Raw genomic sequence first — 17,635 nt, forward strand, 5'->3', positions numbered from 1 at the left:
CGAAGACCACGGAGCAATGTGAGAGTTTTGGCCTACCCGCCTTGAGCTCCGGCACGATTATGTCGTGCCTGATGGCTTATTTTAATTCTGCGCCTCGCTTTATGGAAGGATGCTCTCAGCTCAGCGGTTGCCCAAAATGAATTTGAGATGAAAATAAGATCTAGAAGCCATAAGTTGAACAAGTCAGTGTTTGCTTTGGCCATTCCGGATTTATCAAGTGCGTGACCGCAAATAATGAGAACTGTTCTTCACCCTGACAGTAATCGATACAAAATTATAATTAGCATCTTTTATAAATGCCACATAATTGGAGTTCGACAATATGGATCATTCAGTAGCCCTCAGCACTGCTTTCCTTTCTTTTGTTACCATCTAACGTCTCTAGGAATTTTTCAGTAGATCCCAGTGGGGTGGGAAGCATGCAATGTGATTAGTAACAGCTTGGAAAAAATTGCCAGCACCCCTTTTGAAATGGTGAGGTTTGAAAACTCACTACTAATTGTTCTGGCCTGCCAGACATGGACTGCTGCATCTAGACCTTGAAGTGTCCCTCTGCTTGTCTTCTTAAAGTCATAGTCTTTCCTGCCAGTCCACTCCTACAAAACTGCTATAATTGACTCTCATTGGTTTTCTGTCAATTCTCCTTTCCTCGACTCTCAACAAATATTAGCACACTGCCTACATTTTTAGACCGTCATTTGGAATCTCTCTGCTTTTGAGTGGTTCCCCACCCTGTGTTGCACAGCCATAAAATCATTCCTTGTTTTCATTCAAAACTTGTATCTGGCTCCAGCTTGCTTACCTCCCTCCGCCTTCCCAGAGGCTGAACTCTGGTTGTGATCCATTTGCAGTGCAGACCCCCCTCCCTTCCTGAAAGCTTTTCAAAAAGGTGGCTTCATGCTTTTTCCCATGCTGCCCTTTACTGTCAGGTGCGGCTGCCTGTGACTATCCTATCACTTCACGGCATCCCATCAAATTCCTCTTTAAATTACTTGCGTGGTTATCCACAGCAGCAAGCCGCTGCCTGCTGGTACAGGCTCTGGGTTAGGGACCATCCCTGCAAAGTCCTTAGCACAAAAGGACCTAACTTGTGGGTGAAGGTCATACATACACTGGGATATGGGTAACTGCCTAGATCTACAGAGCAGATACTTTTCTGCCTGTCCTGCTCCCTGTGTCTGCTCAGCAGATATGCTCAGCCCATGCCTGATCCCACTCATAAAGGGAGCCCTCAGCCTTCCCTTTTATCTGGCAATGAAAATGCACACCCAGACTTCAGGATACCCGCATTGCAATCTCTCTTTTTTATTGTCAAGGATCAGAGCCTACAAAAAGCCTTGACTTCAGAGACAAGGATATATTTGGCAGCAGGGTCCATTTAGTCCCTGTGGCTGTTCTACTTCGTGTGAAAATTAAGTATTGCTTGAGCAATGAGAAGACGGGGTTTGGCATACCACGCAAAAATAAATGGAGGAACCAGTCACTGATTATCTGATAAGGGCTTGTTATCTCCCCCACCTGTCTTATATCTGCTAATTATGAGTGTTTTTCTAAACGGTGTAAGATATAGAAGTGGTAACACAGAGAGGTTCACTTGATAATAAAAACCATAATGGAATTATTGGGGAATGACAAAATATCAGTCTATACTAAATAATCCGTCTATCATTTTCCCTGTGGGAAGATTATCTGACATGATTAAATTCCCATGGCACATCACCATAACTGTATGTTTCATAAATAGCTTATTTCCACTATGTCTGTTTTCAGTTGAATCTGAGAAGATCAGTCCAATAATGTCAGCAGATAAGAATCTGATACTTTGATTCACAATGAAGGATTTAAACAAATGTTTGAAATAAGAGCTAAACTAAAACTGATACGCTATTCAATCAGCAGGTTTACTGTTTTTCATGCATTTGTAGCTATAACTTGCGACCATTTCTGTTCCACAATGAGAACCATCAAAATCAGCAGTTCTTAAGTTCTTGGATGTATCTTTTTATTAGTTATATTTTTTTCCATTTATGATATCAATGACAACAACAAAAATGTAAAAAACCCCTCTAATGGTCAGTTTCTGTTCTGGGTTACCATGCCAGTTCTGTAGCAGAAAGTTGGGTCTTTGCTAAACACAAAGTACTATTCAGGAGTTCACAAGATTAAGTATGCTAACCCAAAACTAAAAAGCAAGTGATTGTAAAGATCACTAAATATTAAGAAAAATATAGTACTGTGCAAATGTGAAATTGTAAAAGCAGTCCTAGGCTGCAAAAAGCAATTAATCAGTCCTAGGCATTGACAAGCATTTCATCCTATGATGAAATAAATCCATTGTCTATTGATCAGCAGTTACTGACCATCCTGTTTCCATAGTCGGCAGAACATTCTCTGGATAGCAGAAGTCCCAGGATTGTGAGATTTTAATACAAGAACTCTGCACTGATCACATGAGAGATCTTGGTCTGAGGAACAGAACAGCTTTTTCTAATATTTGGGAAGGAAGAATGTAGAATATGGTGTACTTAGCAGATTAGATCTGAATATGAGGAACGGGGTGGGGGAGGAAGCAAATTTTGAAAGAACAGCCTAAATACATGTGATTGTGTCAGACACGGCTCTGCAGGCACAAGAGTTTGGGATTCAAACAAAAGAGCTGCTTTGTAACCATCTTTGCTTATGGGCAAACACATTCAGCAGAAGTTCGGAGCAGAATAACTTGCTTTAAATTCAGTGACAAAAATGGGCTTTGAGGTACTGTTAAAACTTCCTCTTTGTGGGAAAGCCTTTGGCTGTTGTAACTGAACAAACATGACTTCTAGCTTGCTTGTGGTGACTGAAATCTGACAGATGCCCATTACCACATCTAACTCAGGTAAAGTATCTGACAGGAAAAAAATAACGGAAGTTTAACATCAACTGTAGAGGTATCCAGCTCATCTTAAATTTGTTAGATAAACGTGCACAGTTCTTTTAAGATTAGAAATTGCTGTAAATATATTACCAGTTAAATTTTTCTCATGATCACCAACTTGGACAGTGTTTTCCTATTCAGGGGAAAAAAAGGTAAAACAAAGAAATTTGTGTTCCAATGAAAGAGAAAGAGAGGAAGAGAGGAAGGAAAGAAAGAAAGAAAGAAAGAAAGAAAGAAAGAAAGAAAGAAGGTCTGACAAATAATTGATCAATAGGTACATAGAGACAGAAAGATTTAGAAAGAAAATTTCATGCTTCATGATGTAAGTAAGCAGATTGCACTCCTACCCTGATTTTCATGCAGAGCGGGCAGCTACTGGCTTGTAAGCTGGACATCTGCAATGGGCAGTTAAGTAGGGTTTGTAATAAAGGATAGAATGAGAGGCCATGTGGATCAATATGACCTATTTGGGAAGAGTAGCACAGATTACATAAAAGAAAATCCTGTTTGGTAAACATCTAATGAATTTATCAAGGGGACAGCAAGCATGTAGATAAGAGTGATATAATTGATGCAGTCTTCTTGAATTTCCCATCAGCTTTTGGTGAAATCCTTAACCAAAGTCTTTTGAGGAACTAAAGCAATGGAATAGGGGAGAAATCCTAGACTGAATAAAGAACTGATTGCCAGATAGGAAAGGCAGGATAGGGGCAAGCATTTAATTCTTGCAGGGGAGAATCATTCCCAGAGGAGTTCTGCAGGGAACTGGGCTGAAAATTGTGCCATTCAATGTGTTCATAGATGACCCAGAAAAGAGACCAGATGGTGCAATGAGAAAATTGGCTTATGAGAAAGTTATTTGGTGGAGTAAAGATGAATACAGGTTGCAGGAAACTGTAAAGGACCTGAAAAGGCTTGGTGGCTGGGCAACAAAGTGTTAGAAGAAATTCAGACAGATAATGTAAAGTGATGCACATAGCAAGAAAAAAATCCTCATTATCACATGAAGATTCATAGCCTATTGATCATTACCATACAGGAGCAAGACTAGAGGCCTGCAATAGAAAGTTCCATGAAAACATCAGTTCAGTGCTCAGCAGTGGTCAGAAATCATATGGAGAGTTAGGAATTGTTAGGAAAGGAATTTGAGAACAGAGTAGAAAATGCCATTGTGCTACTGCATAAATCCACAGTTCACCCCAACCTTGAATACTGTGTGCAGTTCTGGTTCCCTGGAGTAGACCTGGAAAAGAGTCAGAGAAGGTATGCCAAGATGACTGTAGATGTGAAATGGCTTCTGTACTAGGAAAACATGAATATACAGGGACTCTTGAGCTTGAGAGAGAGCCCATTGATGAGAGCTATGACCAATACTTTGCTGTATCTACAAAGCCACGAGTGGTCTGGAGCCTAGACCATCTTCCAGAACAAAAACTAGGGGCCATCAAATTAAAGCCAACAGGAGACAGCTTCAAAACATGCAAAAAGAGGTGATTTTTGTCACGCACGGTTTAGCGGCCTTGTAGAATTATTTGGCAATGGGTGCTATGGACAGCAACATCTTAGCTGGGTTGAAGGGGAAATGGGACAAATGCTTGGTAGAGAGATTCAGAGGGAGGTAGATAAACCAGACCTGACTCAGGAAATCCTGTGAACCAAAGGTAGCCCAAGCCCAGGAGAGTAGTCAGGAGTGGTCTCATATGATGTTTTTCTTGTCCTCGCTCCTTCGCATTTGTTTCTGAGTTACTGCTGAGCAGAGCATGCTGGCCCAGATGGAGCCTTTATCTAAATCTGTGTGGTTCCCATTACGAGGTCCTGCCTGCCTGAATTGTCAAAGAATGGTTTGTGCTGTGTAGGATGTAGACAGATTGTGTAGTGGTTTCTTAACAAGCAGAGCATGAAAAGGTTGATTCGAGACAGTTTGTATGGCCTTCAGGTCTGGAAAAAGCTCAGCTCACTGTTTTCTTATTTGGTAGTATATATACTCCGGATAAATTACGTTTCCAGTATCATGGCACAATGCAGTGTTTAAGATTAATTACTGAAAGTGCTGGTATAGTCACTTTTTCTTCCCAGAAATATAAAAAGCAACAAATAATTCATCTGTTTGTCCATCTCTCAAACTGTGATTCTCCTCCCACCTCCTGTTTTCTGCTGCTGGCCAATAAAGTGGAAGAAGTGAATAAAGAAAATAAACCACATGGAGTTCCAATGATATATGTTTTCTCTCCTTCTGTCTTTCTCACTTTCTGTCTTTGACTTTGTTACTATTTTCTTCTGCATGATTGTATCTGATGCATCAATCACTTCTTCCTCATTCTGCAGACCCAGAAATGGAGGTTGAAATGTCAGGTCATTAACTGGGAGCATCACCAGCCTAAGAATTCCATTTTATGAGCCAGCTACCCTTCTTTGTTTTAATTACAACAGGTCATAAGCAAAAGAGAAGCAGGGAATATAAAAGTGAGCAGCACAGAGGATACCATTTACCTGCTCTTAATGTATCAGGCTGATGGTATTTATGTTTGGGATGTTTTTCGACTCATGCAGAAGCATGCTGTATTTTCACATTTTACTGCATAAAAATAATGTGATACAATAAAATAAACAATTTTTTAAAAAATCCCATTATTTAGCTGAATAAGAGGTGTAATTATCATTTCCATACAGATTTGGCGTTTGGCAACTTGCTTGTAATGACTTGAAATAATACATGTCTTACCACAAATTGGCAGGATGATGCATTTATGCATCATGGCTGGATCTCAGTCTTACTGAAATCATCTACATTTATTTATCTAAGAAGCAGCAGGATCAGGATTTTGTTCATACAATAATTTTTGCTCTTCCAAGTCCTGTAGATCTTGAGACGTTCTGGGACCTGATCCAAAGATAACTGAGCCCTGTGAGACTCCTTCTATTCATGGTAAAGGATATTGGATGACAGAGTCTATTCTCACAACTCTGGCTCCAAGGAGGTCAGCAAGACACAGCAAAGGACTTATATCTTTGTTTCAGGACAGGAATATTATTTCCATAGTGCAATGACAATTCATCTAGATCTGCAATACTGAAAACTTTTATTTCATAGTATCCTTAATATCCCATAAAGAATTGATTCTTAATTTATTTTTTTTTAAATATGCTGAGAAATCAATAGGATTATCTGGGGTTTTTCCCCTGGAATATTAATCTTACTCGTCAGACTTAGTTTATATTGCATCCGTATTGCTGCCCTATGTCATTTAAAGCAAAATTAAGATCTATTCTCCTGAAATGCAGAGTTGCTTTCAATATTTATCAAGTAGCTTCATGTGATTTTTTTCCCCCCACAGGTGTGAAATACACACATATATAGTACTCTTAGAAAAATATTCTTTTCATTATATAATACCAACAAGTAAGGCCAATTCGCCTATTGCTGCTTCCCCCCCCCCCACTCAAAATAACTAGTGCACTGTATTTAAAACTGGTACTTTTTTCATTACCAGCGATGCAGGAAAGAAGGCATAGGAATATCCCGGGCAGTAAGATTTACTAAGATTCCCAGACCACATCTGTTCTACCAAATGAAATGGACCTGGGACTGTTCTCCAGCACAGAGTCCAACTGGCATGGAGCAGCCCTTATTTGTATTCCAACTCCTGCTATGTATCTGAAAGCAATTCTGGAAGAATATTGGTGGTCTGGATGAAAAAGCTGGCTGAGTACCTTTGTAACAGTTAAACAGCGTGGACGCCTGTGTTCCTGTGTTTGTGCCCTTCCCTGGCACTTTTCATTTTTCTAAGGTAGATCTATTATTCATGGTGTACAAGAAAAAGGAAGTAATGCCCACATGGGTTCAAACCAGAACAAATCAGAAAATTAGAAAAATTGCATAGCATTCACAGTTACACCCTGTGGTGAAAAGCGTTTAACCAGTCGAGTCGCGCAGACCCGTAGTTACAGCCAGGATGGGGCTACCGGCACTGTTGCCTTGGGGCTGGCAGTAGCCCTGGGGCTTGCATAGATGTCGTGCAGGAGAGGCTGGAAACAATGAGCACTACAGGGCTCAGCCTGATCGACATGAAGGGTCTCACGTTCACCAGAACAGCCCGCAAGATGCCTCCAGTTCAAACTGGGACTACCAGGTCTCCTGAGCTACTTCTGAACTGCTCAGGTTCAAGCCGATCACAGTATATAAATGCGCAGGCAGCTGTAGGCTGTGGAGGCTTCAGAACACAGCGGGGCAAAGGGCGTGAACATGTAGGTCCTTTAGTCCGTCCTGTCATGTGGACGCTTTGGACACAATTACAGCCAGTTGGCTCTCTGGTGTACCTTATCATGTAGGTAGGCATTCCTTCCTGAAAGGCACTATAAGGCAGGCAGGCATTGAGCTAAAGACTCTCTTTCTACTATTCTTTGGGGGGGAGGGGAGTGTTCAAGTAACTCTTCAATTTTAAACTCATTCTTCACACTCTTGTGTGTTCATATCTCACCCTCTTTACAGCGTGCCTGCATTGCTGGGAAAAATACTTTACTGTTCGTGTCCAGCATCCAGTCTTTAACAGAAGTCACCTGAGGAAGACTCTAATTTATAGCTGTCGATTCTTTCCACACCTCTGTCTACCTGATGAAGAAATGCTTTATTATCCAGTTAGTTTTGTTCTCAGATATCTGTTCTGTGCTTTAATCAAATAATTGAATCATCTCTCACACTTCTATATGATAAATTAAACACACTGAACTCTTTACATTGTTTTCTTTAATGACTTTCAGCTTTTTCAGTGTTTTTATTTTTTCGGTATCATCAGAAAAGGGAAGATGACCTGCACATCGACATCTGGTATTGGTCTCTGCAGAGGTACTGGTCCCTCTTCTCCCATGCCTTGCGCTGCTCACGTATCCTTTTTGCAGGACTGCAAAATTCCTCTTTGCCGCAAGATTCCACGGGAAGCTCATGCTGATCAGTACATTATGACCCCTAATTTCCTTTAAAGTTTGCCACTATAGGGAATATAGTCTCCAGTTACATGAACTTGCACGATTTGCTCCTAGTAAGATGATTTTGCAAATTGTTTTTATTAAAACGCATTTATTTTACAAACACAACTATTAAATTTAGTCTGCCTCCACAGTATTTATCACTTCACTGGCCTTTCTGTACACTCTTTCTTTTATTTGCAATTTTATATTTACCTCTAAATCATCAATACAACTATTAAATTATGCCAGTAGCAGTCCCCCAGGGAACTCTGCTGGCAACATTGCCAAATAAAATCCTACTCGGGAGTGGTCCAGGGAGCAGATCACCTGGTCTGCCACATTGCTCCCAAAAGTGATTTCAGAGCGATTGGACCAGCCTGATGTGAGACAAATTCCAGGTGAAGTCGGGCATAAGGCATTGCTCCAGCATCCTTTTTTTACAAACTGCATGGATGAGATTGTGTCAAATTTGCTTTGCTAAGCCTACTAGTCCAACGCTATCCCAACAGGCCTTGTGTCCCTGCATGTCTCCACAAGCTATACCATGTACAACCTTATATCTTATAAAAGCACTATTTTCATGGTCATTCAGTGTCCCTCACTTTCTAAGAGGGCAGCTGTAGCAGCAGCACGGGCTCTCAGACTGCTGTCTGTACTATGAAGGCTGAAAAGATGAAGCAGGAAAAGCCCTCTCTTGCCACGACCATCTCTTCCCTATGCCTACCGCTTCCCTTCTGCTCCCCAGCACAGGTCTTTAGACAAAATCTTAGAGCACTGCCATGACCACCCCTCTGGGGAATGCCTGGTGACCCTCCTGCCCCAACAGTTCTTCTGGGATGGAGTTTCAGTGAGTACAGGCAAAACGCCTCTGAAACACAATGTGGCCTAGAGATGGAGGTGCCATCAGAGAAAATCAATATGAGCAACAGTTCACTGTGGTGTGTCAATGCTGGGGACCAACGTGTCTTCCTTGATTCTCTTCCCTCCACTGACACTTCTGAAAGGGAGCTGCAAGTTCTGCCTGATCTCACCTCAGCAGGCACATACTGTTTGCCAGAGGATGGAGAAACAGAAGACACTGAGTGTCCTAGGGGCCATGACAGAGAAGACTGACCATGCACAGGTAGGGAACAGCCTGCCCTGGTGCCAGAAAAAGGCTGAGGGAAGAACTGTCTGCTTTCAGAACAGAAGGAAATCAAGTAAGATAAACAGATTCAGGAATTGTTTGGTCTCCTGCCTGTTCAAGACCGTGGTGCTACTGGGTTGACAACAACCCTTCCACTCTGTCTTCCCTTTGCCACCAGAACCACAGTGGCAGAATTGCTTACAGCCTCCTTGGACGGGTACCACAGGTGGAGGGACGAGGCCTTGGCCAAGCCTCATGAGACACTTTGAAAAATAAACATACCTTACCTAGAAGCCCGGATAGATCCTCTCCTTCTGGTTTTCACATATTTTTCTCCTTTTGCATTTCATATACAATTGCCACCACTGACTCAGAATTCAAGAATATGTATGATTTGTAAGGATGAGTGTGGGTAGATGAAGATCCAGTTTAAACCACTATCCAGCTCTGTGGCTATGACTATGTGCCATGAAGGTGAAGTAAACACCCTGCACTTAGCAGCCCTCCTCCCCGCTAGAAAACATCTGTCCATGGTCTGCAGTGGGTGAGAGGAGACCAAGTTGGGAAGCTGGTAGAGTGGTCCAGCCTTGGAGAAGGAAAAAAGTTATCTTCAGGGTGCAGCCCCTGCCTTCTCCTTCCCCTGATCTCCTGTGGTCACAATGAGAATAACATTTGAGCATCCAGCTCACCCATGCAGTCACAATGGTGCTGGGCCTGCCATGTCCTTCCCAGCCTGGACGTCCTTGTGAGCCAAGCCCCACGCTAGCTAGGCATTAAGTCCCAGATCCTGATGTGTGGGTCATGGGTGGATGCCTCTCAGAGGCTGGCATGGGAAGCTGAGGCAAAATGTTGTTTGGGCCAAGGGAAAGCAGGTAAAAGCCAGAAATTACAGTGGCAGTTTTCAAGAAGCTATCTGTCTTATACAGGAAAGGTACCAGTTTCACAAGGGTTCATAGAGGATTGTGCATCTTGTACGTGATTGGTGTCATAGAGGTATGGAGACAGAGTTTAGGAGTAGAGAAAAGGGAAGGGAGGCCAATCTTATGCTGGATTATTGCTGCTATGCTGCTGAGCATTGGTTCGGCATCAGATGTGCTCATGTGGCCTCTTTGGATCTGGCAACCCTAGCAATGGTAGTACCAGGCTTGGTATTACAAGAGTCAGAAGCACCCCTTGCAACAAAAACAAAATCTGAAATGGCCAACCATCATTTTTGCGTAAGGTGCAATGGGAATATAAAGTGCACGTTGGGGGCTTGCTGGGCATCGCCACCTCACGAATGGCTGGGCAAATGAATATGCCACAGAGATTGCAGATGTTCAGAGATCAGCCTACATGTGTATCTGAAAGTGGCTGGAGTAGGTAAGCAACACCTGGTACAGTGCAGATACACCCAGAGGTCACGAAGGCTGATGTCAGTGGGTGAGAAAGAGAGCTTGGCCTCACTGGGAAAGAAAGGCTGAGGCATCATAAGTCAGGCAAACTGTGAAGGCAGTAGTGTTGCATGTGATTCTGCTGTGCTAGCCCGCTATGACTCAGTGGTTGTGTTTAAAACAAGCACTATCCATCAGCACGGTTGTATTTGTGATTTAGGTCTACAACAGACCTAATTTAATCTGCTATGAAGGCATGTCTTAAACCCAAGAAGATTTTCTATTTCCCATATCTTAGTCTGGAAACAAGGATGTCTGGGGTCATCCATTCTGTCTCAGACATCCAGATAAAGCAGTATTCATTAGAAACCAGAGAAGTTACTGATTTCTTCTAATATGGTTAATTGCAACATATCAGCTTTCACAGGGTCAACCAGGTATGAAACAGCCAGCTGAGATTTGCTCTATAGTACAGCCATCCCAGTCCTGGCAAACATCTTCCGAAGAGCACAGCAGCCCAGTGACTGTGGTACCTCCTGGTGCCTCCAGGACTCAAGCACAGCTTTGCTCTTACTGTCCTCTTGTAGAGGATGTTGCAGGAGAAAGTGCATGTTGTTGCTAAACCTAATAGAGAGAAGCCTCCATCTTTTGGCTTGCTAAGGACAAACACAGCAACGACTGATCTACAACCAGGTATACAGCTTCTGATAATTCCTGATCTGTATGTGCATCTTTGTGTGTACAGAGTGGGCAGGAAAGGACCACTGACCCCACAGGTGGGGCAAAAGCCCTTCTCTTACATCTGTAACTGCAGCCACAGGGTGATGAACCATTTGTTCTTTGCGTGGTGTATAACACAGTGCTCACTAGATTCCTCCTTACATTGGCTCTGCAGAAGCAGCAATGAAGCGTGCAAGAAACTGCCATTTCTAGCTCCAGAGTACAAAAGAGCTGCCACCCCAAAATGTATTTCTGGAACCTAAGTGGTGAAGCACATGAATGTCATCCAATTGTAAAATGGACCAGTGTTGCATGTCTGATGCTGTGAATTAGTATGCTTGCCATTCTAGCCATGCCCATGGATAACTGCTGACTGTGAATGCTATCACTGGTTGGTCCTGTTAACGTAATACAGGTCCTGTCTCTTTTCAAATTCCAAAACGTACTTTGGGCTGGAGCAATGTTTCCGTAACTTTCTGTAGATGTGACCTCCTTCAGGGCCTACCTGTCTTCCTGGGACTTCGAGTAAGCTGTGTATTCACCTCTCCAGCCGAGGACCAGTGAACTAACAGCTGGTGGCAGCAGCTGCTTCTCCAGGATCTGGGTGTAAGGACTTGATCACAGTTCCTGGTGACAGTGTGTGACAGTGTATGTAAATACACACGCCTCACTTTTAAGGAACTGAGCCATTGCCAGTAACCTTGCAACTAATCTAACTATTTTTTAAAGAATTTAGCTTCTCTAATCTTTTGTCACCCTTTTTGAACTTTTTCCGTAGTAGCTTGCGATTTATAATTGGCATTGAGAAACAGGAAGCTAAAGCATGTCTCTTACTACTGTGATGACAATGCTGATGTTAAGATCTTAGGAAAAAAGAGGAAAAATTCATCACCCGTAAATGTGTTGCAATTGACCTTTCTTATGGCTGTGTGCTGTAAAGAGGAAAATGAGAGTATATAGTGAGATTTAGGGGAACACAAAGGTAAAAGGATTGACTGGAGTCAAAGCAAGTGTGTTTAGCAGGCATCAAAGATGAGACTGTGTTGTTCTGCGATCCAAATATGATCTTACCATCATCTTATATGAAGGCGCTAATACTTCCCCATCTTTACTAAAAGTACCTCACTGAGTGCTGTCTTCAGTCACATCAGCCTGTTTTTTTTAAAGCTGCCTCACTCTGGCAGCACATCCTTTTTATCCCCTCTACTGATGCACTCTTCTTTCTTTATGTCTTCTTTCTTTGTGTGCTCCTCCAGATTTACATAAAAATTCCTTATCGTTGACCCCTCAGCACATGACTTTGTACTTTGTACTACTGAACTTTAACCTGTTGCTGTCACTTCAGGTGAGCAGGAGGTCTGTGAGGCACTTGTTTTAAGACTTCAGGAGCCAAAAATTACTTGATGGCACCATAAAGTATTTGAGACCAAAGTACAGAAATTCCAGCATTCTGCTCCCCTGTGTTAATTTTGTGTGGTTCACACTGACATCCACCTGTTACTTAGGTGACCTAGAGTCTTAGTGCCTTTGTCTAGCTGGGGGTTAGCCCGGCGCTCTGAGCTGGTAATAAGCCACATGTGTGTGCGTGTGTGTCCTTTGGTGCTGTGCACCAGAGTACTGGAGCACATGGAGTGCTCTTTCAGGCACAGCCACCGTGCACCGACTAGTGAAACAGGTCTGGCAGCAGCCCTCAACTTGGTGTGGAGCAGCCTGCAGCTGATGCAGGACAGCCGTCAGACTCTTCTTGGAGTACAGAGCTGCCCGTCACTAGCTGGACACTCTGCAAAAAAGGGCCTGCCTAGGGCTCAAATGCATATTGTTTGCCCCCAGTCAAAAGCAGGGGAGCTGTAAGGCCTCCATGATGGCCCTGGTCCTCTGGCTATATGCAGGAGCCTAGAAAGGTTCATGATCTCAGACCTTTAGAAGTTCTAGCCAGAAAATCCAGACAGGCACTGCCTGCCATAACAAACAAGAATTTTTGCATCCAGAGTAGAGCGACCATCATATAGTTGCCATTCCTCCAACCACTCCGTGAGGTACAGCCTCCTCACGGAGCAGCTACAGAATGACTGTAAAGGTGATACTGTAAGATGAAAATGTGGCCAGAAGATGTCCAGGCTGAAGGTGGAACAAGATAAAGGATGCATTGTACCTTTATTTCGGGAGAAATTTATGAGTGATTTCTGTGCTTTACAGTAAGACTTTTCTCAGGATTACTGACCACATCTTGCATTTGTGTATGAGTGCAAGAGTTTAAAAATACCTGTGTGTGTATGAGATGGTCACCTCTGGCACAAAGTTCCATGATTCAGAATTCCTGGATGCAAATCTCTTTTAAGTCGGTAAGTAGCAACACATGAAGGTGAACCCCATGAAAATAAAAAACCTCTCCTGAACATTTCCAATGCTGTGCAGACTCAAAAAGCAGACAGACAATCATATTCTTCAAGGATATTGTTTACCTCGCTCATTCTCAAAAGCTGTTGCTGTGATATAATGGCTATTCATTTACCTCATTTATTCGCTTACCCAGGTATCCTTTGCATTTACCTGGGCTTATCATGTCCATGGAGCAGAGGTTATGGTTACCTCAAGTATTTTGTTTATCTAACTCAGTGAAGGAGATTAGAAATGCCAGATGGACTTCCAACACTGAGAGGAAGGTAACTTTGGAGAATGTGTCAACAGTTAACATAGGGACTGCACATGCAGCTCTACAGGCTTTTACGTTCCAGGAGTGAACATTTTTGTGTCTGTCTTCATTCTTGATGTTTGTTGCTGGAAATGCCTTTCCTCTGAACTTCCTTTTAAAAATAAGTGATGTTGTCACTTTGGAGGATAAAAGGAGGCAGACAAATAATGAATAATCAAAGGTGCCCAGTGAGATACTAGTAAGCGTTGGGACAACTCAGTCAGACAAAAGAGGGAGAGATGAATAAATAGCTTGCTTGTTGAGGTGTGTGTTTGCAGGTTTACAAAGAATTTGCTAAATAAAACTCCATTTGATTCTAGGAAGGAGGCTGTGTCCCATGCTATAAAGGAAATCAATGGTGCCTACCAAGCTGATCTAGGTAAATTAAAAGAGTTCCAGGTCTAAAGGCTGGCTGAATCTTGAGTATATGAGCAGGACACACAAACCCTAAGATTTTAATGCCACCTATAACGGTCTATCTGCAGACCTGCAGAGGAAGGCAAGAAAGACCAGTAGAGGACAAATCATGCATCAAGAGGAATAAAATAAAATCTTTCCCAACTCCAGTGGAAGCCCTGAGGCATGGAATTATTACAAGTATAATGCAAATTGTCAGTGCTCTAATCTATTTTCTCACACATTTGGGGATACTGACACACCAGATGCTCAGGGACTGGTAATATAGCCTCAATTTTCTATCTTCAGGCACTTTCCTATTCTATTGTGTTGTTCAATTGTGTCCATAAGCTTCTCAGGCTCCATCCTACAAGACTGAAAGCTACTGCTTCCAGTGCTCGGGAGAGTATTCGAGCCTTTCATTCATCACATAGCTGGAAGCCTTTAGATTTCCAGTCCAAATGTATTCAGGATTACTCACTATACAGCCATTTGATCATGTGATGAAGTCAATATCCCCTTCTGACATTTACTTCTCAAATATATTTATAAAGTGTTACCACACCCCCGTTCACTCTTTGCTGGGCTATACTAAACAAGACAAGATCTTTTGATTCTCCTAAGAAGATGTGCATTTTTTTCCCCTAACCATCCTAGAAATGCTTCTTTGCACTTGTTCAATTTAAGTAACATTTTCTAACTCACTCAGGCCTTAAAATTCTGCTGCATTCAGGTGGAAGCAAACAATACACATTTAAGCTTTTTGCTGAGACCCAGGTAACTCCTTTTTTGTAAACCCTGCAAAAATGAGAAAATCACTGGCCAATGTTATCCTGCTAGAAAAAAAACCCCACACCTTCCTGGTAGCCCCAAACAACACCAAATTGGCATTGCAATAGGAGTTCAGAGCTCTGAATCTCCAGCTAGTGACAGATGCCTTTCTACTGCAGGAAGAGTCTGGGATGCCCTTCATCAGCTGCAGTCTGCTCTACGTGAAGCTGAAGGCTGCTGCTAGACCCGAGCTTTGAGCGCTGTCCTGCTTCACTAATCAGTGTACAACGGCTGAGGCTGAAAGCAGCTCTCCAGCTAAATATGTAGAAGTATCTGCCAGGGGTCAGTCTGTTTTTCACACCCAGATGCCCTTTTACCTCCCTGATTCCGAAGTCATTGCATCACTCTAGGTTGTCTTTATGTACCGTAAGTGGATCAACCAGGCCTGGTCCAAGGCAAGGGTAAGAGGGCTGTGTCTGGGAGATGGCAGACTAGTTCAGTTTGACTCCTGCACCTGGCAAACTGGTGACAGTGTGTAATAACGAACAGAGTTAATAGATATTTTTCTACTATGTAAGATACTATGGAAAAAGAATTGATGAGGATCCCTGTAAAGAGAGACCATGGCCCAAATTTGTTCAGAGTTTTTTGTCAGTCAATGAATATGTGAATGAGGACAGTCTAGATGATACAGGAGGAGTCTCCCCTGCAAGCTGTTTTACTCCATTCTGCTTCAAGGCCCTACACTTGCAGCCATCCGGAGTCCATCCCGGACTAACCAACTAACTCCCTCGCTGAGAAAGCCTGGGTATGAAAAAGAGGAGTTCACTACACCACTTCAGCTTTTTTACCCTGTGGACAGTACGGATGCAGATTGTGCCAGATTTCACTACTTCCAGCACAATCAGAGTCCCCTGTCACAGCAGAACACTGTTTGGCTGGGCACACCTATTATACCTTCCACATCACTGGAAGAGCTTTCTCACCACTTCCATCATTAATCTCGTACCATTTTACAAAACAATGGCACAAGGCCACGGAGGGCCTGCTTGGCTCTGGTCTCCCTTTGCAGAGACCTTGCTCTTTTTTATGGCTTCACTGCTGGGTAGATACTTCAGCAGTTATATGAGACAGGTAAATAACTTTCATCATGTTAAATTTATGACAGCGGCTCCTGCTGCCAACTGTCACAGGAACACCACACAGAGACCTTTCAGTTTAAAACATTAATGTAGCCCACACAAAGGCTCGAGTTGCTAATTGGCATTCTGGTTCAGTTCAGCATACGTGCCCCACCATCCTGGCTTGCGCTAGATACCCAATGAGGGACAACCACTGAATGCCTTGTTCTGCATGACCGCCTGCCAGGGCTAAAGCTGCAGGTGAAGTTTCTGTGACTTCAAGCTTTTTGCACCAGAGCAGGAGGAGCCTCCTGACCTGTCCTGTTATGTTTCTCTGTGCCCTGCTCCATCTGCTAACAAGAGGAACAGAAATTTCCTTCTGTGCCTTAGCTTCTCTCCCTGCAAGTCCTGCTGGAGTCATTTACCCATCAAAGCACAGATTACTTGTCACCTGGAAGCATCAAGCACCACGGAAGGTCTGCATGCAGTTTGTCTGCACTCCAGAAATTTCCCAGCTCCATGGATGGGCTGTCAATAGCTCGGGGGTGGGGGTGGGGGGCAGCGTGTCTGGCACTCCAGAACGTTCCTAGGGGAAGGCTTGGACACGCTTTCCAGTATCCTGTAAACTGGAGATTCCTCATTCGCTCAGGCAGGGTGGGCTATAGGGAGAAGGAAGGTAGGAGAGGAATGTGAGACGGACAGAACATTCCCAGATGCTTCAGCCCACCCACCTCACCTTCCCCAGGACTTCTGACCACCTGGGAGCCACCCTGTCACACGCAGATCTTCTCAGGGTAGGAAGTTCAGCAAACATCTCCTGCAACAGACCCCAGGTATCTGCACACGGGGAAGGATCAATGCAACCCCAAGGGTTATCACACTGACAGGCTTTTGGACTGGGCAGGTCACTAGCGTGGAGGGCAGGAGCCAACAAGGGCAGCGCCGTCGTGGCATCTGTGCTTCCCGGGCCATCGTCTCCAGTTAGCTCACAGCTCTTCATCTGCTTGCTGTTCAAAGCAGGCTAATGAGAGATGCACAGGTATCACATGTGGATCAGCTCCGCTGGTACCTCCTGACCTTTCTCTACAGGTTCTACCTGGTCTGGAGGCGAGCGGGTGTCGGAGGGAGGGGATATGTGTATCTGCCGTGCTGGAGAAACAAAAATCATCACATCGTTCCCAACGCAAAAAATACACGAATACATGCAGGTATTTGCATCTGCTTTTCAACCACGTTTCCATAAGATTTTTATAGGCATATGCTTTCAACCCGTGTTTATAGATAGTCTTCAGGTGGGCAGGTGTACGCATGGTAAACACACACACACAGATGCATTTAAATGCGGTTATGTCCTTACACATGACCGTACAGTTTTCACACATCCGCACTATGTATGTGCTACGCACACGTGCGCCCGTTCGCACAGAGCGCCAAGTAGGCCTGTCTGTCATTTTCTGGCCCCGCGAGCGAGGACACACGCGTCCGTCCCCGGGGGCCTGCCGCACCTGCCCACGTACCCCTGCCTCCTTCCTGTGGTGGCGGCGGCCCACGCCCCGA

This window comes from Haliaeetus leucocephalus, unplaced genomic scaffold (assembly GCF_000737465.1).
Source record: "Haliaeetus leucocephalus isolate CR32 unplaced genomic scaffold, Haliaeetus_leucocephalus-4.0 Scaffold328, whole genome shotgun sequence".
In the NCBI taxonomy this organism is placed as follows: domain Eukaryota; kingdom Metazoa; phylum Chordata; class Aves; order Accipitriformes; family Accipitridae; genus Haliaeetus; species Haliaeetus leucocephalus.